This window comes from Panicum virgatum, chromosome 7K (genome assembly GCF_016808335.1).
Source record: "Panicum virgatum strain AP13 chromosome 7K, P.virgatum_v5, whole genome shotgun sequence".
Lineage (NCBI taxonomy): Eukaryota > Viridiplantae > Streptophyta > Magnoliopsida > Poales > Poaceae > Panicum > Panicum virgatum.
The window spans coordinates 47,976,566-47,993,750 of record NC_053142.1 but is presented as its reverse complement, the minus strand read 5'-3'; positions in this window follow the sequence as shown (position 1 = coordinate 47,993,750).

Here is a 17,185-nt window from a genome sequence, read left to right as displayed (position 1 = left end):
CGATACAATTAGGAATAAAGATATGACTGGGCAATCATTTATCGAGCAAGCATCGCATACACACTCAAAAGGTAAACTGGGTTGGTGCTACAACACGAGAGTTTACTCAAGTATTTTAGCCTGAAGTGTTTCCTCCAACAACGGCTACTAAACTTGCTTCGGAGGATTAAACACAACCCTAGAGCGACATGGATTAAACCATGGACCTAACAGCAATTACTACCAAGCAAACCCAGACAAAGTACTTAAAACAATCATCAACCTACGTAAAACAAACATCAACCTGGTCCTACAAGTTAGAAGGACTAACATAGGAGCTTGTTTTGCGGAGAGTACACATGCAGGAAATAATTAACTAACAACAATATAAGAGAAAGAGCAGCTAGGAGTCAATTAAAAGTGAGGACTTGACTTGCAGGTATGACCTAGCAACAAGAATTTATCACAAAAAATATGATTTTGATAAAGCATGCCACATAAATTTTCCAACATTTATTGCTGCTAACAAAGCATTAAAACAACCCTAGCAAAGTAAACAAACATAATTAGATCTACCCAAAAGTGCATAAAACTAGCACCTGAAATTTTTACAGTGGATTACACATGCAAGGAGTAAGCCACTGCGAATTTTTCATAAATTTTAGAGCAACGGAACAACCGGCAACAATTAAACTAACTTAAATACAACCCGAATTTTAGCAGGGGCAAAAGTGACATTTCCCATGCACAAGTATTTTTCTTCTAAAGATCTCGATTTTAGAAACCTAACAAAATTTATTTTGCATTTTTCTCATTTTTCTTTACTTTTCTACAAAATCTTGAAGTTTTCAGCCAAAAGATAATAAAGAAAATCTATCTTTAACCCCCCCTCTCACTGACCCGCGGGGCCCACCCGGCAGTGGGACAGAGAGAGGAGAGGGGGGGCTCCCCTGCTTCGCTGCCCCAGCCGCGCACGCCGGCGACGCGCCGGGCGCGCGCGAGCGCGGTGGCCGCGGCGGGTCGGCCGGCCAGGAGGGCCGCGCGGCGGCGCGCGCAGTGAGGGCCGGCGGCGTATGCACGCTGCGACCGGCGTGTCCGAGGCGGCGCGGAGTCGATTCGGCGGCGGCAGCACTGAAATCAAGTGGGAAAGAGGTCGGGGAGTAGAAGTAGGCCGCGATTGATCTCACCGTGGGTCGATTTGGGGCGGAGGATGGCCGGATGGCGGAGCTCGACGTGGGGGGGGGGGGGCGAAGCTCGGGGCGGACAGCGATGGCGGACGGTGACTGAGGCTTGATTTCGGCCTGCGTGGGGCACGACCGAGCTCGGGGAGGTGTGGAGTGGGTTCGGGGCGAGGCGAAGCGAAGCGGCTCTGGGCGCAGCGAATCGAGGCGGGGTGGCGAGAATGGCCGGGATCGACGCCGGCGACGGCACTGAGCTCGAGCTCGGCTCGGCGTGAGCGCGTGGAAGGAAGGGGATGGCGAAAACGGACACGACTCCACGCGGATAAGGACGGGAGTGTGAGCACGACGGGCGAGGTTCGTCGGCACGACGCGTGGACACGGACGTCGAAGAGCGGCGACGGCTCCGGCGGCGTGTCGAGCGACGAGCAGAGGAGGATATGTAGCAATGGCATTTCTGTAAATAACTCAAAGTTTCAAATTCCAGTTTGTAAATTTAGTTTTTCTCCTTGTTCTTGGCCTCAAATGAAAAACTTTTGAATACTAAAGTTGTTCAAAATTTTGAGATCTTCAACTTTTGTTTCTGGCACTTTTTCATTTGAACAATGGTTTGAAAGATAAAATTTAAAACTTGAGTGCACTTGAAAATGTCCAATTCCAAGCAAAATTAAAGATTTTTCTTTAAATTTCGTGCTGAAACTTGAATTTTTGCCAAAATGAAAGTTGCAGAGGAAGAAAAGTTCTACAACATTGATGTTGGGCAAAAGTTGATTTAGATCTCGGATTAGGAAGAAAAACAAGATCTAACGTAGCTCAGTCGAAAGTTACTAAGCGAACTCAATTAGCGCTAAAGACGATGATTAGCCTTAATTAGCGATCACGCACAATGTTAACGTCAAAATTAACACCGGGGTGTTACAGCCTTCCCCCCTTAAAGGAATCTCGTCCCGAGATTCACACGCGTAAGTGACCGATAAGGAGGGAAGATGTTCGTTAACCCAGAATATTAGAACTATCCAAAAAATTACCTTCCCCAACTGACTTACCTTCGGAATCTTTCTTGGGGGTAGCACATTCAGCGTGATCCATCCCTTCCTGAAGGTACCCCGCACAGGATTTTTCTCTGTCGCATTGCTTATTTGACCTCTGACCTTGTGTAGGTGGTTCGTACTGTGCAGCTAACATCCGAAGTAGATGGCTTGAGTCGCCTCCCGACATACGAACACTGGATAGTATCTTTGCCCAGTTCGGATTATTAAAGGTGCTATCCGAATTCAGTGGATCTTTCCAAGTGGATGAACGGCAGTCCCGGATAAAATGGCCGTATTCGCCACACTTGAAACAAGGTTGACACCCGGTGCAACGACATTTTTTCTTTGATCTCATTGAACTCCGAACCGGTGAACGAGTTCTTGCTCTCTTAGCTGGGTCGACATCAGTAGTACTCCTAACTTGCCTTCTACCACGTGGAGAGAATTTTGTGCATGTAATTTCCCATCCACTCAAGTCTATGCTGCCTGCGCCGAGCTTGGGAGTCTGACAATCTACCTGGTGATCTTTAAGTCCCATCGGAAGTCGCGATGGTGGCATTAAGGAGTCCGAATAAACCTTCTGCGCCTTTTCTTGCTTCCAATTTATTTCCGGTCTGGGGTTAGTATATTTTTCAAGTACTTCGTTGTGCTCACTTTTCTTTTCTTTGGAGCTGCTTCGTAGACAAGGGCAGTTGTACATCTTGCAACAGTGGCAAGGCTCAAATTGCCTCATTGGTGCTTCGGTTATCACGACGTCGGAGGGTAGAAGGTTGATGTGCCCCTGACCAGGGTCCTTCCTACTACTTCCCGCTGCATACTCCATTATTCACCTGAGAAACAGAATTAAGTGGAGACATCTTTAGCCGTAGGACAACTTCTATTTCGGGAGGACCCACACAAACCCCCTACACATAAATAGCTAAACACAACATTGCATACACAAGTTTCTAGCCCAAACTAAGCAAGGTCGTTTAGGGAACTCAAGATTACGCATGCAGTCCAAAACCAGAATTTCCTACTAAGGTGAAAGGAACTTCCTCTTTGCATGCAACTAAGGACGCCTCCTGATGACGATGATGCCTTTAAGCAAACACCCAAACTTGATTCTTGCACGGTTCTTCAACGAGATTGAATAGGTAAGCCATGTAAGATTTTCATATCCAAAAAGAGAACGTCGGAAGGAACGAGGAACGACAATGCTGCAAGGTGGCCAGTTCTCACAATGCTGAGATCACCACATGAAGAAAACGGATGTCGGTGAGATTCAGCACAAGGTTTGTGAGAACAAGTGAGGATAACACAAAGAATGGTTTAGGAGAAGATTTTTGGAACATCCTTGCTCAGGATTTATTACTTGAAGTAGTTACACGATGCTAGTTGTAAAACATTTTTATTTATGCCAATGCAATAGAGGAATGATAACAAAATATTCGAACTCAGAGTGTAAATGCTCGATAACCATGATAATGATGCACCCATGAAATGTATGATTGCAATGGTGGTACAATGCAACAATGGGATGTTCCATGCACAAATGAAATGGTGCATGTGATACGATGCAATTGGCATGATGCATACACCATGATGCAAGGATGGCAATGCTCCTTATTGTATGCACATAAAGAGATGTATAGAGCATGATGCATACACATATGAGTTGATGATGCACACATGCAACACGTGTCTTATGACTGCTCTCTCGCTCGAGACTAACCTCTCGTTAACCCTATACCATTGAGAGGGATTAGAAGTTAGGACACTGGTAAGGGTTGCACAAAAAGGAATTGAGGTGAGTTAGGTCGCATATACCGAGACACCAGCGCGCTCCTAGTGACTCAATCATGTGGCTGCAGCACACATGAGACCCTAGGTTCCGTCGCGGCATCAGGGTTATGTAACGAAACACAACTGCAAAAGAAATCGATAGTAGCAACCCAACAGTGCCAACAGCAAGATAAATTAACGAAACCGAAGACACCCGAAGTGTACTCGGACGCATACCCGTTAGTCATCCTACGCATTCCCGATCATGATGCAACACAATGCACTGACCAATGAGGTGATGCAGGATGTTACAATGACTCTACTCAAAAGTTATTATTATCGTAAATCTTTTTAATTTCTCCAAAAATTAACTGAGCAAGAACGAAGGTACACAATTTCAAGTGTTGGAATTAAAATGTCCAACATTTAGAGATACTAGAAGATTCATTGGACCACGGATCGAAAGGTTTTGTTGACCGACATCAAGGTTTAGACAGTCAAAAGAGAAAGCAACAACACTTTTGCTGGAATAGGTTCGAGGTATAGATCAAGAGTTTAGATTTGAACGACAAGCTAGACTACTGGTAAGGTTCTCACAAAACTCGAATCCCCTAACTTACAAAAGACCTTCCCAACTCAAGATAAAACAAGCAGATTACGTTGGCCTACTACCACAACACGAATCTAGGAAGACATTCAGATAAAAACAACACCTTTTAGTAAAACAATGCAACAAGCAAGGTGATCAACCAACCAAGGATGAGATGATGCATGCACGTTCTATCGTTTCTCACCCAAGCAAGTACCAATTATGGTATACGAATACGACTAGTGGCACAATTACGTACTCTCCCTATATATACTAGTCGTTCCTACGATCAAGAATTTCATAATGCGCTTAACGAAGTTAGTGTTCCTGCAGACAAACCAAAACAACAAGAGAGAGATATAAATATCCATTTCTGGACCCTTCGTGCCAGCACACACGAACAGCCCCCATGTGTCCTACGCCACACGGGTAACGCATATGCAGTTTCCCACATATTCACCCATACATTACCGTCCATTATAGAGACGGCACCCAAACGTTCGATGCTGAATGGGCAGCGCTGCATACGTCATAACGACGTATTCACTTCCCGTACACTCGCCTTACGGGACATCCAAGGGTAGACGTGTCCCAAGGGTCACGGTCATGGCCAACCGCATGACAGGTTTACATCTCGTAACATTGCCTTACGAAATGACCGTGATCACAATCACACGGTATGAAATCCGCGCTCCATATCAGGCGGCAGATAGCGACAGGCTCGTTTGAATTGAGCCTTATCACCTCCTCGTATGCTCATCATACGGGACCCGCGCACGTATGAAACACGTGGGCTATTCTAAGGACTATCAGAATGCTCACCTTGCTTACCTCAGCGTAGGTGCGTCGTTACAGAATAGTAGTTGTGCACAAAAGTAAGGTTTAACGAGAAGTAAATGCAGGAAGTGCTGGAATAAAATAGATACTTAGATGCCTCCTAACTTATAACACATAATTAGGGCATACCCAAAAGTTTTGTAGTTAAGCACTCAAGTAATCACCCCCAGTGCAATTAGCTCTGATACCAGCTGTCACAGAACAGTCCAAATAATACCTATCAAGTGCACTAATTAACCTTTTAACTTAAACCTCCGCTACTGCACTTCACCAGTACACCCAGACTGCCTGCTTTAACCAGGATCGATTGCACAGGAACTCTCGCCAAAAGACGAGCACAGCTGATTACAAGCAACAACAGTTTTCAAAATTAACTTACAACCAGAGTTAAACAAAAGTCTCAAAAATTAATTTACAATCAAGTTTTACAAGCCAGTGTTACATTTCGCAAACAGAGTTCACACGCAGCGGAAAGTACAACTAGTTTGAAACAAGCTTCAAAATACAGTACGATAAATAACGTCGATGACCAAAAGACGAACTTCACATCTTGCCCACTGATGTGAGGCTCACCTGCCTGCACTTCACGGAGAAGACGGAACCCACTCGATTGTCCAACCTGGAGGAAGAGGCTGACCACTCCAGGATGCACTGATTTCCTCGAAGTCTTCTGGAATATAGCCTGCTAAAAAGGGGTACAACCAAACCCTGAGTATTCTAATACTCAGCAAGGCTTACCTGTCTATGGGTATACTTAGCCCATTACCTAGACATGCATAGCTCTTTGGCTCTGGGTTATTTTGCTGAAAAGCTATTTACACTGGATCCTTACTTTCAATATTTTAGCTCCAATTGTGTTGATAGCTAGAAACTAGATTTGCCAAATTCTCTATAGCACACATGGTTAATCATATTATCTTTTTAAGAACATCAACAAAAGTCCAACTTTTCTCTTTCTGTCCATTCAATCCTTACTACGATGCGACGCATTGACCAAGGCTCTCATATCCGCGAGTCACGGCGAATCGATCCGATTTAACCTTGCAAGGTGGACCTAACCAACACGGCACATATATGCCCCGTCGGGCTATACACACCAACCCTTCACATATGCACACCGAATAGGCGAACTGCCCTGCGACCCGGGACTGCTAGCCCCACCGATACCAACGAAGGGTCAGCCATGAGTTTGTATACTAGCTCCACTGGTGAAGACAGTATCAAGTCCGCCTACCGGTGCACATATGGTACTGAGCTTACCGGTTTCGACTACCTCCTACTCCCGGCATGCGGTTAGTACTGTTCAATCCTCAGTCAAAGGGCCAACAACGGAACGGTCCTCAATCGACACAGGCAGAGGCTTACTTTCCATCCATTCCATATCCATAACCAATTCATCTCCGCCCGGTCTCCAGTTTTCCTTTCTTTTCTCACTGATTCCTTCTTCAGTAACTTTTTCATAAGTAACAAGACCTATATCTCGCGAGTGACAGGAATCCCTCGACTTCTACCAGGTCCCTAATTAGCAAAGCATTTCTAACGGTGCCTGTATACTAGTAGAGGCTCATAGGTACTTAGGGAGAAACATGCATACTATGGTTTCATTCAACTCCTAAAAACTTAATGCACAATACTTAAATAATAACATTGAATACTTGAAAATAAAGGTTATGCTCCGGGGCTTGCCTGAAAGTAACACTAAGCTAGTGTTAGTGTTAACAAGGCCTTGGGCCCTTCTGACTTTGAGTCGGGTCTTCGGTTGCTCCCGTGGGTTCTTTTCTCTTCAGGATGCGTTCAGCCAATACCGCCTTGTGGTTCGGTTCCGTCAGCACGTGCGTCCCGTCCACGCGTTGTACATCTAGCGTACCTAAATGAGATGCACCAAGGTGGATATTTGAATGCAGGGAAGTACAAAAGACGATACCGCAAAAAAAAGACAAGTAGGGCAGATACAAAGCCACGCTTGGATGAGCACAAATACGATGCAATGCATTGCGATACAATTAGGAATAAAGATATGACTGGGCAATCATTTATCGAGCAAGCATCGCATACACACTCAAAAGGTAAACTGGGTTGGTGCTACAACACGAGAGTTTACTCAAGTATTTTAGCCTGAAGTGTTTCCTCCAACAACGGCTACTAAACTTGCTTCGGAGGATTAAACACAACCCTAGAGCGACATGGATTAAACCATGGACCTAACAGCAATTACTACCAAGCAAACCCAGACAAAGTACTTAAAACAATCATCAACCTACGTAAAACAAACATCAACCTGGTCCTACAAGTTAGAAGGACTAACATAGGAGCTTGTTTTGCGGAGAGTACACATGCAGGAAATAATTAACTAACAACAATATAAGAGAAAGAGCAGCTAGGAGTCAATTAAAAGTGAGGACTTGACTTGCAGGTATGACCTAGCAACAAGAATTTATCACAAAAAATATGATTTTGATAAAGCATGCCACATAAATTTTCCAACATTTATTGCTGCTAACAAAGCATTAAAACAACCCTAGCAAAGTAAACGAACATAATTAGATCTACCCAAAAGTTCATAAAACCAGCACCTGAAATTTTTACAGTGGATTACACATGCAAGGAGTAAGCCACTGCGAATTTTTCATAAATTTTAGAGCAACGGAACAACCGGCAACAATTAAACTAACTTAAATACAACCCGAATTTTAGCAGGGGCAAAAGTGACATTTCCCATGCACAAGTATTTTTCTTCTAAAGATCTCGATTTTAGAAACCTAACAAAATTTATTTTGCATTTTTCTCATTTTTCTTTACTTTTCTACAAAATCTTGAAGTTTTCAGCCAAAAGATAATAAAGAAAATCTATCTTTAACCCCCCCTCTCACTGACCCGCGGGGACCACCCGGCAGTGGGACAGAGAGAGGAGAGGGGGGGCTCCCCTGCTTCGCTGCCCCGGCCGCGCACGCCGGCGACGCGCCGGGCGCGCGCGAGCGCGGTGGCCGCGGCGGGTCGGCCGGCCAGGAGGGCCGCGCGGCGGCGCGTGCAGTGAGGGCCGGCGGCGTACGCACGCGGCGACCGGCGTGTCCGAGGCGGCGCGGAGTCGATTCGGCGGCGGCAGCACTGAAATCAAGTGGGAAAGAGGTCGGGGAGTAGAAGTAGGCCGCGATTGATCTCACCGTGGGTCGATTTGGGGCGGAGGATGGCCGGATGGCGGAGCTCGACGTGGGGGGGGGCGAAGCTCGGGGCGGACAGCGATGGCGGACGGTGACTGAGGCTCGATTTCGGCCTGCGTGGGGCACGACCGAGCTCGGGGAGGTGTGGAGTGGGTTCGGGGCGTGGCGAAGCGAAGCGGCTCTGGGCGCAGTGAATCGAGGCGGGGTGGCGAGAATGGCCGGGATCGACGCCGGCGACGGCACTGAGCTCGAGCTCGGCTCGGCGTGAGCGCGTGGAAGGAAGGGGATGGCGAAAACGGACACGACTCCACGCGGATAAGGACGGGAGTGTGAGCACGACGGGCGAGGTTCGTCGGCACGACGCGTGGACACGGACGTCGAAGAGCGGCGACGGCTCCGGCGGCGTGTCGAGCGACGAGCAGAGGAGGATATGTAGCAATGGCATTTCTGTAAATAGCTCAAAGTTTCAAATTCCAGTTTGTAAATTTAGTTTTTCTCCTTGTTCTTGGCCTCAAATGAAAAACTTTTGAATACTAAAGTTGTTCAAAATTTTGAGATCTTCAACTTTTGTTTCTGGCACTTTTTCATTTGAACAATGGTTTGAAAGATAAAATTTAAAACTTGAGTGCACTTGAAAATGTCCAATTCCAAGCAAAATTAAAGATTTTTCTTTAAATTTCGTGCTGAAACTTGATTTTTTGCCAAAATGAAAGTTGCAGAGGAAGAAAAGTTCTACAACATTGATGTTGGGCAAAAGTTGATTTAGATCTCGGATTAGGAAGAAAAACAAGATCTAACGTAGCTCAGTCGAAAGTTACTAAGCGAACTCAATTAGCGCTAAAGACGATGATTAGCCTTAATTAGCGATCACGCACAATGTTAACGTCAAAATTAACACCGGGGTGTTACACCACCGTTACCTACAAAGGGTCAGCCATGAGTTTACCCACTAGCACCACTGGGAAGACAGTATCAAGTTCATAACTACCAGTGTGCACATGGTATTGAGCTTACCGGTTTCGACTACCTCCTACTTCCGGTATGTGGTTAGTACTGTTCAATCCTCGATCAGCACTGTCAACAACAGATCGGTCCTTAACTGACACAGGCGGAGACTTACTTTCCATCCAATTCATATCCTTAGCCAAATTTATCTCCGCCCGGTCTCCATTTCCTTTCCACATTGTTTTATCCTCAACAACCTTTCTATAATTCAAATGGTCCTAGCTCTCGCGAGTGACAGGAAATCACTCGACTTCTACCAAGTCCTATTTAGCATGGCGGTACTAACAACCTACACATACTAGTAGATCAACTGAGGGAACCTAGGGATCATGCAATTAAGGTTCCAGTCAACTCCTGTAAACTTAAATGCACAGATACATACTAGGAACATAAATTGGAATAGCATTTAAAATACTGGGATTGATACATCGGGGCTTGCCTGGGATTAACACTAGGTCAATGTTAGTTAAAGGATAGTTGCTCGGCGAGCATCTTCCTTCGGTCGTGCACATCGGGATCCATCCGTCCATCTTCTAGACGTGTCCACCATTCACCGTCTTCTGGCTCGGCTCCAACGTCACATCCTTCACGTGGTTCATCTATCGTACCTAAATGAAATGCAACAATGCATATGTATGAATGCAAAGTTCTGAGTTGTTTAGCGATTTAGGTGTTATTATTTTTCCTTCACGATAAAGTTGTAGTCCAACATAAAGTGAGTTGGTAGGGGAAACTTGTCAATTAATATTTCCTGGGCAGTTATTTATGGAGTAGTTATTTAACACAATTTAGTTCATAAAAGAACGGGGTGGGTTTCAAAATCTTACTAACTCATGTAACACCAACACCTTAACAAAGACTAGTCCACCAGTGTTTAATCCAACAATAAAGTCCCTCCTAACTAAAGGTTGAATTGTATAGGTAAAATAGTGCAAGTAATGGTAGTGAAAATTTAACTGAACGTTGACTATCCTATGACGAGATTACTATAAATTTTTTTCAGATTTAAAAGATCAGTACACAAGGCATGGAAAAAGATAAAACAAGTGATAGCTACATTAATCAAGTTTAAATTATACAAGCAATTATACTAAGTTTCAGGGGCTCAAACTTTACTGTCATGATTATGTACTCAAGGAAAAGCTCTAGTAAAGAAAATATGAGATTTTTCTAATGTTGGAAACTAGGGTTTTTGATTTACAATGTTTATTCATGAATAAATCAAAAGGAATAGTTATACATTACTAAAAATTCATAAAAATTTTCTATAGCATCTAGAAACAAAGTTAATGTTGTTTTAAAAATTTCAGCTCAAGAAAACTAGTTTAGAATCCTGTGGATTTAATTCTATTTAACATAGGCATAAACCAAGATCTAACAAAACCTATAGCTATATTTGTCAAAATATCCTCAAATTTTTACAGTAAGCTACTCATCTAGGTTGTAGCACACTTTCCGAAAATCAGCTAAGGATCATGGGTAGAACTTGAGATACATACAAATGTGGATAAAATTAATATTTAATATAGAGATAAAAATATTGGTCAAATGCAAAAGTGGATGTAACAAAAGTTGTAGATCTAGGTGCAAGGATTTCAGAATAGTTTAGTTTGTATTTCTCTGATTTTTATACTAATTTATATTGATTTTACAAGTTTGCTGTTTTTGAAAACAAAAAGGAAATAAAGATTCGCGGCTAGGCCCCTGGAAAAATTGAAAGCCTTGCAGAAAGGCCCTTGGCCGGAGGGAGGGAACAGAGGAGGGCGACAGGGGGCGGCGCCGGCCGGTTTCCGGCGACTAGGCTCGCCGGCGGCGAGGGGCCCGTGTAAGGATCACCGGGGTGTCCGACCCTAGAGGGGGAAGGGGTGAATAGGGTCGCTAATCGTTTTCTATCCTAGGGCTCAATCTATTTGCATGAGATAAATCTAACACGTCCTACACATGCTAGTTATGACTAAAGTTTATCTATGCTACTCTCTACTTACCCCTAAAAGACTTGCAACCTATAGCCAATCCTAACCAAACTAACTAGGAAAGTAAAGGCACGCAAGATAGAGTAAATGCGGAAACGTAATACGGTAAGTAAAGAGGTAAGGGAGAGAATATTCAAACTCCCGTGAAGACACCAAGACACACGATTTAACGTGGTTCGGTTAGGACACCAAGTCCCTTCCTACGTCCACGGCCACTTGTCCAACAAGAACAAGTGTGATGACAAGTCTCTTCGCTTGATCACCGTCTTGCGTTTCGCCACCAAGGCTTCCGGCAAGCAAAGGCTAAGTGGCGCAAAGTCACCAAGACAAGGCCACCACCACCGTCTCTCTCAAAGCATCACTAACGGCACCGTCTTCACTATTTGGAGCTTCTCACCAAGAGGGGTCTCCTTCCCCGCACAAAGTGTCGTTGCCACTCCACACTAAGTCGGAGGGTCACACGACGAGTACACAGTTGCTTGCCGCAGCAAGACTTTGCTCAAGGGAGCTCTCGCAAGAACTAATCCCTATACAAGTGCACAAAGCACTCTCTCAAAGCTTCTCACAAATTAGATATGACACTAAGCTTTGCTAGGATGGTTGGAGATGTTAGTTTGCTTGGGCAACACTTCCTTCAACTTTTCTGGCGTCCAACCATATGCAGCAACCGGCCTTGGGGGGTATATATAGCCCACACACCCCAAAAGAGTCGTTGGAAAAGTGGCTGACAAAAAGCGCTATCACCGGTTAAACCGATGATCCACTTTGTGTCATCACCGGTTTAACCGGTGAGCACCTTTTTCCAACTAGCCGTTATACTTCAACGGCTACCTTAATCAACCGACGTAATCAACCGGTGAATGTATCTTCATCGCCGGTTTAACCGGTGCATGTAACTGTCCTAGAGTTCCCGAAAACCAACTCTCTGGACAACTACACCGACGTAATTGACCGGTGTATCATCGGTTCAACCGATGTATGCATTTCCCTTGGTCTTCTTCTGCCGTTGCACCGACGTATTCAATATCTTCATCGTCGGTTCAACCGACGCAAAACCCTAGCCTCAGCTTTTGGGTTCATTGCACCGGTGAGTACAATTTGCTCATCATCGGTTTAACCGGTGATAGCAAAATATCTCTATCTTGATCTTTTCGACTTGGATTTCTTCACGGTCTCTTCAATTTTTGTCCTTTGGACCGTAGGGGCGGCCCTTCGGTCCTAGCTACGCCTATCTTCTCTTTGTCATCACTTGAACCTAAAAGCCTGAGAATGGTCATCTTAACAATCATATTAGTCCAAGTGTTGTGTTGTCTATATCAATCACCAAAACATTATATTGAAATATGGCATGAGAGGCCATTTTCGCTATAGCCCGGGGTGGGGGAGGTAGAGGAGACCTAGAGCTACCTCTGGGTGGTTTCGGCGCGGCTCGGGGTGGCCTGTGGCGGCGGCGCCACTCCGGCTAGGGGGAAGCGGCGAGGCTTGGCCGATGAGAACCAGGGCGACGAGGGGGAGCTGTTGGTGGGGTCGGTTTAGGCCGAGGAGGACCGGGTGGGGGCTCCGCGGGAGCAGGCGGCCGGCGGCGGCACTCCGATGGCCCTGGGCGGCGGCGAGCAGGTCGGGGAGCATCGATGGAAGATGAGGAAGGGGTCTGTGGCCTTGATTTGGGCTGAGGAGGGGTGGAGATGGTGGTTCCGCAGCGAGGTAGGGGCGGCGGCGGTGGCCATGGCGTGCGGTGGTGCTCGGGGTGCAGGGGCGAGCTCGATTCGGCTCGGAGATGGGAAGGGAGTGGAGAGGGAGGTCGGGAACGTGTGCTGCGCGAGCTCAAGTGGGAGGAGAGGGCCAAGGGCATAGGGAGATGGAGAAGGGGCGCACGGCACGGCGCGTCGTCGCCGTGGCGCTTCGAGCGGCCGGCCTCGGCGTGCGCGCAGGGAGACGGCGCCGCGTGGTGGGGTTGAGAAGCGTCGGGGAGGATCCGGGAGCGGGGAGGCGAGTTTGGCCATGGAGGGCGGCGCATGGCCGGCGGCGAGACGGCGACGAACGGCGAGGCGACGGCGTTGCGACAGGGAAGGAGGAGATGGCGGTGATGGCAATCTCGTAAATAAAATGAAGTTCAAAAATTCCAGTTTGTAAACTAAATTTTTCTCCCTATTCCAAAGGTCAAGTGAAAAACTTTTAAATACGAAAGTTGTTCAAAACTTCAAATACTACAACTTTCATTTCAGGCATGAATTCATTTGAAGCTCAATTTGAAAGATAAAATTTGAAACTTGAGTGCATTTGAAAATGTCCAATACACTTTGAAATTCAAATTTTTCTCCCATTTTCTTGTGGCAACTCGAAAAACATTGAACACGAAAGTTGTTCGTCATTTAAAACTCTACAGCTTTGGTTTTAGGCAAAAGTTCATTTGAGCAACGATTTGAAATTCATTTTTAAAACCCGTTTGTTTCAATTTGAAAGATATTTTAAACATTTAAAAACTTTGATTTGAAGAACTCGTCATTGCATGTGTAAAATTTTATTTTCTCCCCTTGACATCAACTAGACTTTGGTTTACCATGTTGTTAGTGATATGTCAATTCAATTTCAAATGCAAACTTGCATCATTTTAAAAGTTATTTAAGTTTTCTCACCTGAGTTCAAATACACATAGACACACATACATAAAGACAATCATGTATACACGTGCATTCATTTCAATGCTTCTTAGTTAATGATGCATGATGATAGGTTTAACATTTCTTGCTTAGCATTTTAAAACTCTGGGATGTCACAGCCTACCCCCTTTAAAAAGAATCTCGTCCCGAGATTCCGATGAAATGGTACCTTAGAATTGGTATATAATAACAAAATTTATCAACTACAAAAACTTAGAGGTGCAATGCGGAGGTGGAATAGGGGTACGAAGATCAATGCAATAGGGCCGCATTCACATAAATCAAAGATACCAACGCTCCGCCAATGACACAATCATGCAACCTCCATTGTTCAGCACAAGTAGAGGTGTACTGGTTGTCATGGTACCAGATGACCGTCCAAGTACAAGCCCACATGCACCAAAACAAAATAGATAGATACACGAGGTCCTTGGTCGTATCGTGGCATCTTAGTTTATCGCTCATGGACCCATTGCAAAAGAAAATAATTACAAAATCAAGGATATCGCATCTAGATACAAAGGAGAAAATAGGAGATCAGAAATGCTTATAGACAACTAACCTATATTTTTTTTCCAAAATGCACATGTAATGGTTAGATCATGTGCTTTTTATCTAACAATGATGCTGATATGCTGTCATGAAATGGTGAAATGCATTGATATTGAAAAATGCTCATGCATAAAGACATTTCATTTCCTAGTGCAGATCACAGGTAGGCACCTAAATTTGTGTTATCAACCCATGGCATGATCCGAAATAAGTAGGAATCATACAAGGAAATTTGATAAGAAACATAACATTGTTTGCCATTAACCAATTTTCAAATCAAACATGATATGATATGATACATGCACGTCCTATACGTCCTCACAAAATAAAATAACTGCCAAATAACTTTGGACTTACGGGGTTAGCGCTGGTGGCATGGCACAAATTACGTCTCTCCATATATATATTTAGCCAAATTCTATTCGTTTTTAATCTATCGCCATCGTGGTTAGCGTACCTGCAGAGAATTGTCAGCATATATATATATATATATATATATATATATATATATATATATATATATATATATATATATATATATATATATATATATATATTCACGACTGGACCCTTCGTGCCAGCATTCATGAACGGCCCCCATGTGTCCTACGCCACATGTATAACGCATATGCAGTTGCCCACATATTCACCCATACATTACCGTTCGCTATAGAAACGGCAGCCATACAATTTTCCGCCGTATGGCCAATGTTAACATATGCCATCGAGATAGTGTATTCACGAGCTCCTTTACTCCCAATATAATTGACTGATGGTCGGTATATTGGCAGCAGCTCAAGTAGGCCACTGCTTGAGCACTGCTTTGCATGTCTAGATTGTGGGCTGAGTATACCCAGAGTCGGGTAAGCCTCGCTGAGTATTAGTATACTCAGCCTTGTTTGTGGCTTTGTTTTTCAGGTGATACTTTTGAGGATATGGATGATGTCATGTATGTGCTTCATCATGATGTCTGGTTTTGTCGCTAGACTATCGTTTATTTTTCCACCACACTTAAACTCTATTGAACTTTTATAAATTCAAACTCGGTTTGTAATAATAATTCAATTTCATACTCTGTGCTGTAAAATTTGCGGAATGTTGTACGCTCAGGACTACTTTGTCGATCCTGTTTCAAGTGGTTTAATCGGGATTTTACCCGATAGCACTGCCGGATTACTCCGTTTTAAGTGCGTGTTAACCCTGGTTGCCGTTTCGGTGATGGTTAGCGCACTTAAGCCAGATTAATTTAGGCGGGGCTGCCACATGCTAGCAGCAAACCATCCCTCGCTGCCATGGCCTCCGCCGTCACCACATCTAGGACGTGTTCGTAGAACTTTGATGACGCCTCCAAAATTTTGCCACTGTCATCCCTAATCACAGCTCCTCCTGACCCAGAGCAAGATGCCGACACAAATGATGCATCAATATTCACCTTACACCAGCCGTCATCCGGTCTCCTCCAAACTCTCCTTCGACTAGGAGGATCCACTCTCGTTTCCTGAGTCAGGCATATCCTCAATCATTGAAGTTATGTGCATACTCGCGAGCACTAGGTTCCAATGCTTGTGTCTGTGCCTTCGTGCGTTGCGTCCCGACCACAAGGAGCAAATACTGCAAATGATCAAGGCAGCCTCTTGTTGGGTACAAACCTTGCCTGTTATTAGATCTGCAGTCCAAGTAGCCAGGTGCAAGTTGGGTAATTTGCATCCCGTGATATCCTTTAAAGCCTTCCAGAACCGAGTGGCAAAAGTGCAGCTAATCGCCACATGGAACAATGATTCCCCCGGCTCTCCGCATGCTTCACAATGATCCTCATTTGAGACGTGCCTCCTCCGCAGTTCCGATTTAGTGGGTAAGAAATTCTACATAGCTCTGCACCAGAAAATACGGACCTTGGGTGGCACTTTCAGTTTCCACACCTTCTTCCACCATCTTATTTCTTCTTATGTACTCGTTTCATTCAGCTTGAATGATTCCAGCTGGTCACTTTCTTTTTTCAGCATCCTATAGCAAGATCGCACTGAGTACAAACCATTCTTCTCGAAAGCCCATGTTGTCAAATCCTCACTCATTCGAGGACCAGGCTTTAGTTTAAGAATCTCCTCCGCATCTATGGTACAGAAAGAATCCCGCACCTTCTGAATATTCCACTGTCGTGACTCAGGGAGGAAAAGTTCACATACCCTTTCGGCCTGCACATCCGGGAGGTGGACAATTGGTTTCATCATTGTTGTGCCTCCGATCCACTTGTCTGACCAAATATTAACAGAGTCTCCGGGTCCCACTCTTTTAATTAAGCCCTTCACTAGCGCTTCCCTGCCAAAAAGGATGGCACGCCATGTCTCCGAGCTCTTCTTCTTCCTTGTTGCATCTAGGAAGCTGCATGCTGAAAAATATTTTCCTTTTAGCACCTTGGCACAGAGGGAGTCCGGCTTCATGATCAGGCGCCAGCGTTGCTT